This window comes from Felis catus, chromosome C2, assembly GCF_018350175.1.
Source record: "Felis catus isolate Fca126 chromosome C2, F.catus_Fca126_mat1.0, whole genome shotgun sequence".
NCBI classification, from domain to species: domain Eukaryota; kingdom Metazoa; phylum Chordata; class Mammalia; order Carnivora; family Felidae; genus Felis; species Felis catus.
Genome location: NC_058376.1, coordinates 60,085,141 through 60,095,630, shown reverse-complemented (window position 1 = coordinate 60,095,630; position 10,490 = coordinate 60,085,141). Strand labels below are relative to the sequence as shown.

The 10,490-nt window shown below is 36.7% G+C and overlaps 1 protein-coding gene across 3 annotated transcripts in view; it reads right to left on the bottom strand.

The window, feature by feature from the left end:
- The window catches only part of ATP6V1A (ATPase H+ transporting V1 subunit A), a 66,258-nt gene that overhangs the window by 41,421 nt on the left and 14,347 nt on the right, over window positions 1–10,490 (bottom strand). The window contains exons 2-3 of one of the 3 annotated variants that reach the window (XM_006936055.5): window positions 6,736–6,787; window positions 5,712–5,807 (exon numbers count right to left, since the gene is read on the bottom strand). The exons of 1 other annotated variant lie outside the window; for it this stretch is intronic. The gene's annotated coding sequence lies outside the window, so the exon portion shown is untranslated. The remainder of the gene's footprint in view (window positions 1–5,711; window positions 5,808–6,735; window positions 6,788–10,490) is intronic. One more of the 3 variants, XM_006936054.5, reaches the window with a different exon arrangement.

Below are 10,490 nucleotides of genomic sequence, written 5' to 3'. Positions count from 1 at the left end.
TGATTAATATTCTTATACAGCAAATCAAGAGGATTCTACTTTTTAAAAAGTCAGTGTTAAGAGAAGAAAAAAATGGTAACAATTATGAGTAACTTAGCCTTTTGTATTCCGCTGAGTTATATGCAGAGAAGTGGTTGCAAATATATCCCCAGCTCTTAACACATCTTTCAGGATAAAATAAGAAAATTATGGAAACATCAGTTTTTGAAGTATAAAAAGCAGGAATTCCCAGCACTTTTCTGTCCACTTCTGATGTTTTAACACAGTTAAATTTTAATCTTGGCTCCAGCAACTCAGACCTTTACGCCTGCTGTGCTGCTGCCCAGAATGTGTTTTCTCACTCCCATGAACAGTCTCCCTGTTCCCACTGTCAGCCTCAAGGCTCTTACCCTGCTTTTCTTCACAGCACTTATAAACTGACTACCTGAAAGAATATAATTTTTCTTTTTATTTCACTCTTTTACCATCTGTATCACTCCCTAGAATGCAAGTTTCATGACGGCACGGAAAACAATGCCTGGACAAAGAAAAGAAGCTCTCAGTGAATAGTTACTTAGTAACTTCCAATACCACCTCCATTTTACAAATGGGAAACCTAAGGAATGGAGATTTAAGTAAGTTTGCCCATGATCACAAAATTGGAGAGAAGTAAAGGTGGGATTTGAATCTTGGCAAACTGACTCCAATGCCTCTGGGCCTTACGGCCTGCACTACTCTGCCTCCTAAATTCACAAGGCTGGTTTCTATTGTCTGCATCTAAACAATCTTATATGGTATGAAGGACAACAGTCTCTGCCTCAAGGCAATAGTTTTATCAAATTAGACTCAGGGGGAGCCTGGGTGGCTCAGTCGGTTAAGCATCAGACTCTTAATTTCAGCTCGGGTGGTGATCTTGCGGTCATGGGATCCAGTCCCGTGTCACCTGCTTGGGATTTTCTCTCTCCCTCTCTCTACCCTTTCCCAACTTGTGCTCTTACTCAAAATAAATACATAAGCATTTATAAAAAAATTAGACTCAGAGATGCAGCATCCAGACCCTCCTTTAACAAAGGACAGTGGAATGTCATCAGTGGACAGCCAACAGCCACCAGTCAACCCTTCAGGGTCTGCCTCAGTCACAGAGCTGCCTTGGCCATGTTCACACCCTTCACAGGGCAACCTGTACCTGGTGACTGAGCAAAATGGAGGTATAAAGACCCAGTCATGTCAACCGAGATGTGGGATACTCTTATAAGTAACACTCACTCCAGATTTCCCTACAGAGTCGGCTAAGGCTTTTCTAGGCTTCAGTTGCATTTCAACTTCTTCCCTTCCCAACTTGGAGTCTGTCTCCTTCCTTTCACATGTGTGGATCCCTAACAAAGATCTTATTTATACAATAGACTTTCTAGGCATCTGATTCCAGAGAACCCAAAATGCTCACGTATTGAATAAAGTAAATAATTACTCCCTGGATAAGTGAAACTTAGACTCACACTTGAACCACAAAGATCTCTGGCCTGTTTTCTTAGTTATCTTGTAACTAGTTACTCTGTGAAAAGGGAAGAGAGATACAAAAGTGGCTTTAGAAAGCAGAGCACTTAGGGTAATGTTTGGGCTAAGTCAAGCTACTGACACAGAGGTCAGGTCCCCTTACAACCAAAGCCTTAGTTTCTACAAGGAACTTGCTTTTTGTCCTTCAACAGAAACTTAGATAGAACCCATCAACAGTAGTTAGAGGAAAAGAAGTCCCAATTAAGAGTTTATTTAACTTCTAAAGAACTATTTTCTGATAGAGTTGGACAATATGTTCTCCATGTCCAGAAGTTTTTGGCTCCGACTTCTTAACATCTAAACACTTTGAGAAACTTCCAAGGACTGGTCCAAGGAAATGGGCTCTTCTGAAAATTGAATTTTCAATTCCCACAGCACTGAGATAAGGGTTCCCACTGTACTTCTAAAATTTTTTCACCAAAGCACCCCAAGAAGAGAAAAACAAGTAAAGAGTGAATAAATACCCACCAAGCTCTTCCCAGTCCTGACAGAGAACAGGATGTTATAGAAGACTACTGTAAGCAGGGAAATTTCTTTGTATGCTCTTGTACATTCTCTTATTCCAAGCAAGTTTTGCACTCCATCGTATACAATATCTATTTTATAAGATAAATAGGAAATTGCTTCCTCCTCACAAATAAAATAAAAATTATTCATTAGATAGACATATTCACTTCATCACTGAACAGGGCTGCTAATATAGCAGTTTGATAAGCATATTCATAACATACTACTTTGCACCCATTAATCACCCTTCGTTGTTATCTATGAAAACAGTGAAAATAAAAATACCCCAGTATCCAATGGAAAAAAGACAGTCTCTTCAGCAAATGGTGTTGGGAAAACTAGACGGTGATATGCAGAAGGATGAAACTGGATCACTTTCTTACACCGTACACAAAAATAAACTCAAAATAGTTGAAAGACCTAATGTGAGACAGGAAACCATCAAAATCCTACAGGAGAAAACAGGCTGTAATCTCTCTGACCTTGGCCACAGCCAGCTTCTTATTAGACATGTCTCCAGAGGCAAGGGAAATAAAAGCAAAAATGAACTATTTGGACCTCATCAAGATAAAAAGCTCTGCACAGCAAAGGAAACTACCAATAAAACTAAAAGGCAACTGATGGAATGGGAAAAGATATTTGCAAATGATATATCAGATAAAGGGTTAGTATCCAAAATCTATAAAGAACTTAACCAAACTCAACACCCAAAAAACAATCAGTGAATAAATGGGTAGAGGACATGAAAAGACACTTTCCCAAAGACATCCAGATAGCTAACAGACACATGAAAAGATGATCAACATCACTCACCATCAGGGAAATACAAATCAAAACCACAGTGAGATACCACCTCACCATTGTCAGAATGGCTAAAATCAGTAACTCAGGAAACAACATATGTTGGTGAGGATATGGAGAAAGGGGAACTCTTCTGCACCGCTGGTGGGAATGCAAACTGGTGCAGCCACTCTGGAAAAGAGTACGGAGATTCCCGAAAAAAATTAAAAACAGAACTATCCTACGACCCAGCAATTGCACTACTAGGTATTTATCCAAAGGATACAAAAATGCTGATTCAAAGCAGCACATTCATCCCAATGTTTATAGCAGCACTATCAACAATAGCCAAATTATGGAAAGAGCCCAAATGGCCATCGACTGATGAATGGATGAATAAGATGTGGTGTGTGTGTGTGTGTGTGTGTGTGTGTGTGTGTATGTGTATATATATATGTATGTATGTATATGTATATGTATATATGTATATAGATGTATACGTATATATGTATATATATGTATGTATATATGCATATATATGTATATATACACATATACACACACACACACATATATATACATACACAATAGAATACTATGATCAAGAAGAATGAAATCTTGCCATTTGTAACAACGTGGATGGAACTAGAGTGTATTATACTAAGCTAAATAAGACAGTCAGAGAAAGACAAATATCATACGATTTCATTCATATGTGGAATTTAAGAAACACAACAGATGAACATAGGGGAAGGGAAGGGAAAATAAAATAAAATCAGAGAGGAAGGCAAACCATAAAAGACTGTTAAATACGGAGAACAAAAGATTGAGGACTGCTGGAGGAATGTTGGGTAAGGGGATGGGTTAAATGGGTGATGGACACTCAGGAGGGCACTTGTTGGAATGAGCACTAGGTGTTATATGCAACCGATGAATAACTGGGTTCTACTCCTGAAACCAATACTACACTGTATGAAAACTAACTTGAATTTAAGTAAATAAGTTAATTTTTTTAAGTTTTTTTTTTTTTTTTTTGAGAGAGAGAGACAGAGTGCAAGTAGGGGAGGGGCAGAGAGAAAGGAAGACATAGAATCTGAAGAATTTAAGTAAATAAGTTAAAAAAAAATACCCCACATTAAAATCCGTTTCATTATTTAATGCTTATGCCTCTACGTGAAAAAGCATAGGCTTTTAAAGATGTTTAAGACAACATTTTAGGGGCACCTGGATGGCCCAGTTGGTTAAGCATCCGACTTTGGCTCAGGTCATGATCTCGTGGTTTGTGAGTTCAAGCCCCATGTCAGACTCTGTGCTGACAGCTCAGAGCCTGAAGTCTGTTTCAGATTCTGTGTCTTCCTCTCTCTCTGCCTCTTCCCCGTTTACACTCTTTCTCTCTCAAAAATAAATAAACATTTTAAAAAGACACCATTTTAACTTGAAATAAGCAAATTACATCACAAGTCACGTTACACTGAAAGTTAATCTTATCCCAAATCTCCATAATGTCCAAAATAACATGATACGATTTCATGCTACATTAAGTTTTATATGCTATTTAATAACTCCTTCCTATTACAAAATACAGCTATTCTTGCTGCTTTCCATCATTTAAAGAATAAAAGCATAGGGGCACCTGGGTGGCTCAGTCAGTTATGCGTCAGACTTCAACTCAGGTCATGATCTCACCATTTGTGAGTTCAGGCCCCCACATCAGGCTCTCTGCTGTCAGCACAGAGCCTGCTTCAGTTCTTCTGTCTCCCTCTCTCTGCCCCTTCCTTCCTGGTAGAAGCATGTCCTCTCTCTCTCCCCCGCAAAAATAAACATTAAAAAAAAAAAAAAGCATGATATCTACCTTAAGAACAACTGCTTTTATTAAAACAATGTGGTATACATGGTTGCACTCAGAGAAATCAACTCAACGATTACAAAAAAAAACCTTGCCTTTACTTTCTCAATTCCTACTTTAAGGATAAAAAGTAAATGCAATTTACAACTAAGATTCCTATAGTCACAAATTGTAGGGTTTTCTACCCATATCTGTAAAAAATTAAAAACAAAACAAAACAAAACCCTGCTATAGAAGGGAAAAAATCCAGAAAGTTAGCACAGGCAACCATCTGATCTAATGAGTCATCAGTCTCTCCTCCACACTGCAGAACACTGCAGTAGCAAATCACAACACTAGAGGGTCACTTCTGTTTCTTCCATTTTATAAAGTTCTCTCTAAATTGCTACTGATTGAAGCACTATACCTGGTAATTTCATCATTCCAGAAATACTGGGGGCTAGTGGGGGCAAGTATGAAGTGTTATGTAAGGGCCAAATACCAAGGTTCCATGACAATGTTATTTACATATAAAATCCTGAGACACATACTACTTAATTTTGTACATAGTTTACCTTCTTAGAGAAAGGCAAAATAAATCAGGTTGATAGTCTTATGCTTGGTCAAAAAGTTACAGAATAAGTCATAACAAAGTAACAGTAATAAGCTAATAACATTAACATAACAATAGCATAATAGTAATAAGCTAATAACATTATATTTCTAGAGTACAGTGTTAAACCATTTTGTGAAACACTTTCCTACTCATTCTACTTAATCAACCCACCTAGTATCTCCATTAGAAAGTCTTATGCAGCAGATGACTATGCATAACTAGATTTCCATTTGTATCTTGCCAATAAAACCCTAAATTGGTTCAAATTTTGATAAGCCCATGAAAGTAATTCCAGTTCCTTTGCGAATGACTGGTTAGAAATGAGTGTGTAATGATGTTTTCTCTAATAAGAGGTAAGGCCAAGTCTGTTGAAAAGCTTGTGGAAATGATTTCTTTGCTCTTTAAAAGATACAGGTCATGAGAAACATTTTTTGCTTGGGATGTGCTCACCTGCATGGGACATGAGCAAACTTGGGACCTTGTAGGGAGCCAACCTAAGCAGACAGGCCACCTTGCATCTGGGTCTTTGTTGCTTTTACTGGTCTACTAAATTAATCAACATTAGAAGAAAGAGTTTTAAGAATAAATATTTTCATGTGTTACACATATTTCGTATTGCTATTAAAAAAAAAGAACAATGAATAGACCAAGGGTTAAGAATAAAGGCAAACATAAGGTCATTACTCACATAGTTTACAAAAATTACTGAGATGGACAATGAGGAAATGTGCAGACAAAAGTGGGAACCAAAGAGTAGAGAAGTACAAAAAAATTACTGGTGGCAAACTGGACTAATGGAATCAGGAAAACTTTATTTCTATTGGAATGAAACTTTTGGAGGACATGCACACATGCTTCTCTCCATTTATCAAACTAAAGGCATTCCTGAAAAGGAATAGTAAAGACAAAAGCTAGGGTTGACACTTCAGTGGAAAACAGAATTCAAACTGTATCAGCTATGCTTTTGGTTTGTTGACAGGCCTGTCCATGAACAATTTTTATAGGATTTCTAGAAATAAACAATTAGATTCCTTTCACTTCAAATTTTTAATAAGTAAAACTGTACTATATTGAGTGTGATAGTCCAAAGTTTTAGCCAAAACAACCCCAAAATACTGGGGGTGCCTGAGTGGCTCATCAGTTAAGCACCAACTCTTGATTTTGGCTCAGGTCGTGATCTCACAAGTTTGTGAGATGGAGTCACGCATCTGGCTCTGTACTGACAGCATGAAACCTGCTTGGGATTCTCTTTCTCCCTCTCTCTCTGCACCCCCTCCTCCCACCCTAATTCGTGCATGCATGTGCACTCTCTCTCTCCCAAATAAACTTAAAAATTTTTTTTAAAAAACACAAAATACTGTATAAGTTGTATGGTATGAATTTATAGGCTAGAAGCCTATGATAAATGGTAAGCCATAACATGAACATATTTGAGTATTTCTGCCTTCAAGGAGCATATTTATCATTTTCTTACCCTTCCCTCCAAACATCAAAGTGCCTTGCACAGCAGTAACTTGATAAAATGCCTGAAATTAAAAACAGATAATATCAACTACTATTCATTAAGCACATATTACACTCCAGGCATTATGTTAAAAAATGGGCACATCTCATTTAACACTTAACAACAGTCCTATGATGATGGTACTGTTTGCTTAGGAAATAGGTTTTGAGACTCAAACAACCCACTGAAGACAATAGTGCTATAAATCGGTGAAGCACAGATTTAGTCCGATTTTAACAAGTAGGCATTTCATAACAAATAATTCAAAAGACCTTATATTACCAACAGTTTTAATCTTCATTACCTCTCTTTTTATTATTTTTTAAAATGTTTATTTATTTTTGAGAGAGAGAGCATGCAAGTAGGGGAGGGGCAGAGAGAGAGTGAGAGAGAATCCCAAGCAGCCTCCACGCTGTTAGTGCAGAGCGCAATGTGGGGCTCGAACCCACAAACCATGAGATCATGACCTGAGCAGAAATCAATAGCCAGATGCCCAACCGACTGAGCTGCCCAGGCACCCCTATTACCTCTCTTTTTAAAACCACGGGTGTCTATTTTCCATTAGTAACTGAGTCTATGTTAGAATTACAAAGGTTAATATTCTTGCAAAAGAAAAGAGATGAAAAAAAGATGACAGATCATTCAAAAGTTAAAGAGTAAGTAGTAGAACAACCAAGAATTGACTGCTCCTAAAATATCCATCTCCTAAAAAATTAATTTTTAAAGAACAGTGCATACTGCCGTATTTTATTAACACCTAGCTTCATAACACAAACCTAACTGGTTATAACAGCAGGGAAAAAAAGTAAATATTAATGAACTGCAAAGTAAATGGACATATCTCAGAGGAAAATAATCATCTTTGAAGCAAGTAAGAATATTAACAAAAACAGACTCAATTTTGCTACTGTTAAAAGCAGGGAATAGTAGTGGAAACTTGCTGGTTAATAGACTCATAAATTTGGAACAATGAAGCTACCTAACTAGTACCTGAGTGAGAAATTCCATCTTATTTTTCTTATTTCTTAAACTGGAGGTACAAAGCTCTAGTGAGGCTAATATTAACATCCCATTTGACTTTTTGTGAATTTTTAGAACATTTTCTTAATTTTAGGTTAAGAAGAAATGAGTCCAAGAAGAAAGTCCCTTAATTTATATCCTAACTTACCTAAGATGTAAACAGCCAAGAAGAGAGCCAAATGATATAAACAGTAAAGAAAATAAAGCCTTTAATACTTATACTTTTATTTAAAATTTATTTTCAAAAGCAGTATGCTTGCAATTTTTAAAGTATCCAAGGGAAAGTCTCATCACTTAAATATTACTGACTTATCTCCTCATAAACAATTTTTGACAAAAATTGTAATCAATACTGTAATACATTTTCATATACTGTTATTCACAAGTATCATCTTAAACTGTATAATATTTTATTAAATGGATACCATAGCTTACCTAAGAATTCTCCTTATTGGGTACCTGGATGGCTTCCCGTTTTTTGCTATTTTTATTTTTTACATTTTGCTAGTGCACTTTTATTGATTTTAAGTTATTGATTAGAGGAAGCCAAGGTAAGGCAACCAACTAAAAGTCCATAAAAATACTCTTTATGGTGATGTCACCTAAGAGCAATTCTCACACACATACACTCCTACCTAGAAGTAATACTGTATTCCATCTAAGATACCATCAATTGTAACATACTCTTTTATTACACTGCAGAAACTGCAGGACAGACATTAATTTCAGTTGCTAAAATGTGGGGGGGAGAAAGTATTTCCTAGAAACAATCATATATGGTATTAGAACTAAATACAGTGTAATAATATTTAGATAGGTCAGACTTGCCAACCCTCACTAGAATAAAGACTAAAAAACAGAAAAACAGACTTCTAAACTGATAAAATGATAGCCTTTGAGTTGCTACATATTTCAAGAGACTTTCATACTGTCTTGTTGACTCAATTTATGCACAAATTTTTTTAATCCTTTATTTATTTTGAGAGAGAGACAGAGTGTGAGCAGGGGAAGGGCAGAGAGAGAGGGAGACACAGAATCCGAAGCAGGCTCTAGGCTCTGAGCTGTCAACACAGAGCGTGACGCAGGGCAAGATCATGACTTGAGCCAATGTTGGACGCTTAACCGACTGAGCCACCCAGGTGCCCCAAAACATGCACAATTAAAAATTATTACTAATATTTTAGATCAGTGCAGATTTAAAGCAACAAAATATCAAATTATTACAGGGCTACACTCCAAGAATAAATAAAAAGTAGATAAAGAATGAGATGGTGAATTGATTAACGGTCATAAGGATGACCTATAACCAGGGTGCCTGGGCGGCTCAGTTGGTTGAACATTCGACTCTTGATTTCGGCTCAGGTCATGATCCCAGGGTTGTGGGACTGAGCCCTGCCTCGGGTTCCATGCTGAGTGTGGAGCTTGCTTGGGATTCTTTCTCTCTCTCTCTGTCTCTGCCCCTTCCCCATGCACATGCTCGCTCTCTCTCTCTCTCTCTCTCAAATTAAAAAAGAAAAAAAAAAGAATGACCTACAACCATCAAACAAAGGCCACTTTGGGTTCATTATTTTCTAAAAAATATGGGAAGCAATTTGGCAACTGCAACAAGGTCCTTAAAAATGTTCAAACCCTTTGATTAAAAACTGAACTTCTGGGAATACATTTGACACATGGATAAGTATTTATTTCCATATGTATTTAATGCTGCGAAAGTGAAAAACTGGAACTATCTTTAAAATCTAACAACAAAAATGAAGCATTAGTTTATCTGAAATCCTACAGTCTTCCCCCAACCCCTAATGTATTTAATCATAATAATTAAATTTCTTGTGTTAAATAGTCTGCATGTCCAAGTTCACAGTATCAAGGACTGTCCTTAGCAAATTCTCTTCCAAGAGGATCCTTAACCTTCATGGTCTCTGAGCATTTTGGATAGGTTGTCTTACACAAACTGCAGATGAAGTGACTTTACCAATTAAAAAAAAATGTCAGCAGTCATGCAAGAGAATTGTCCCCTTCAAAAGTAGTCAACCTAGGAAGTTTGCAACCACTTTAAAAAAAAACTACTGCTCAAAATACTTAGAAAATTCTCTTGACAACTGCCTACAATTACCATATCACTCTTCTAAATGTTAATTAATGAGACATTTTCTGGATTGCTTTGCCAAGAAAACATATCACCAACAGCCAAACTGGCCAACTAAAAACAATACATGTATTTAAGAACGATGTACATACAAGAGTCAGCACCAACAGTGTTGCAGTGAAAATGCTATTACATTTGTGTCATAAAATGATGTTTATGTATTCAGATGGATCCATCTTGTCATTTATTTCATGGATTTGAATAGAAAGGATAGAAGGTTCACAAACTGTGCAAAGGCACATTAACCCAGTGTTTATAAAAAGCATCACCATAAACAGGTTCACCTTCAACTCAGGAATTCACAAAATCTCTATAATGAAAATATGACCCAGAGGATAAAGTATGCACAGAAGGGAGAAGAATGCTGCCTAGTATAGGTGGAAAGCATTTTCAACATGGATTTAAAGACATGACTTTAGTCAAAAGTTCACAGACATTTCCAATTCAGAGGGTAAGAAATCTGCATTTCTAGTGGCTTGCCTAGTATTCCATGATTAATAACAACCAGAGTTATTTAACTAAATTGTCTGTGGGAAGAGAAGGATTTAATTACAGATAG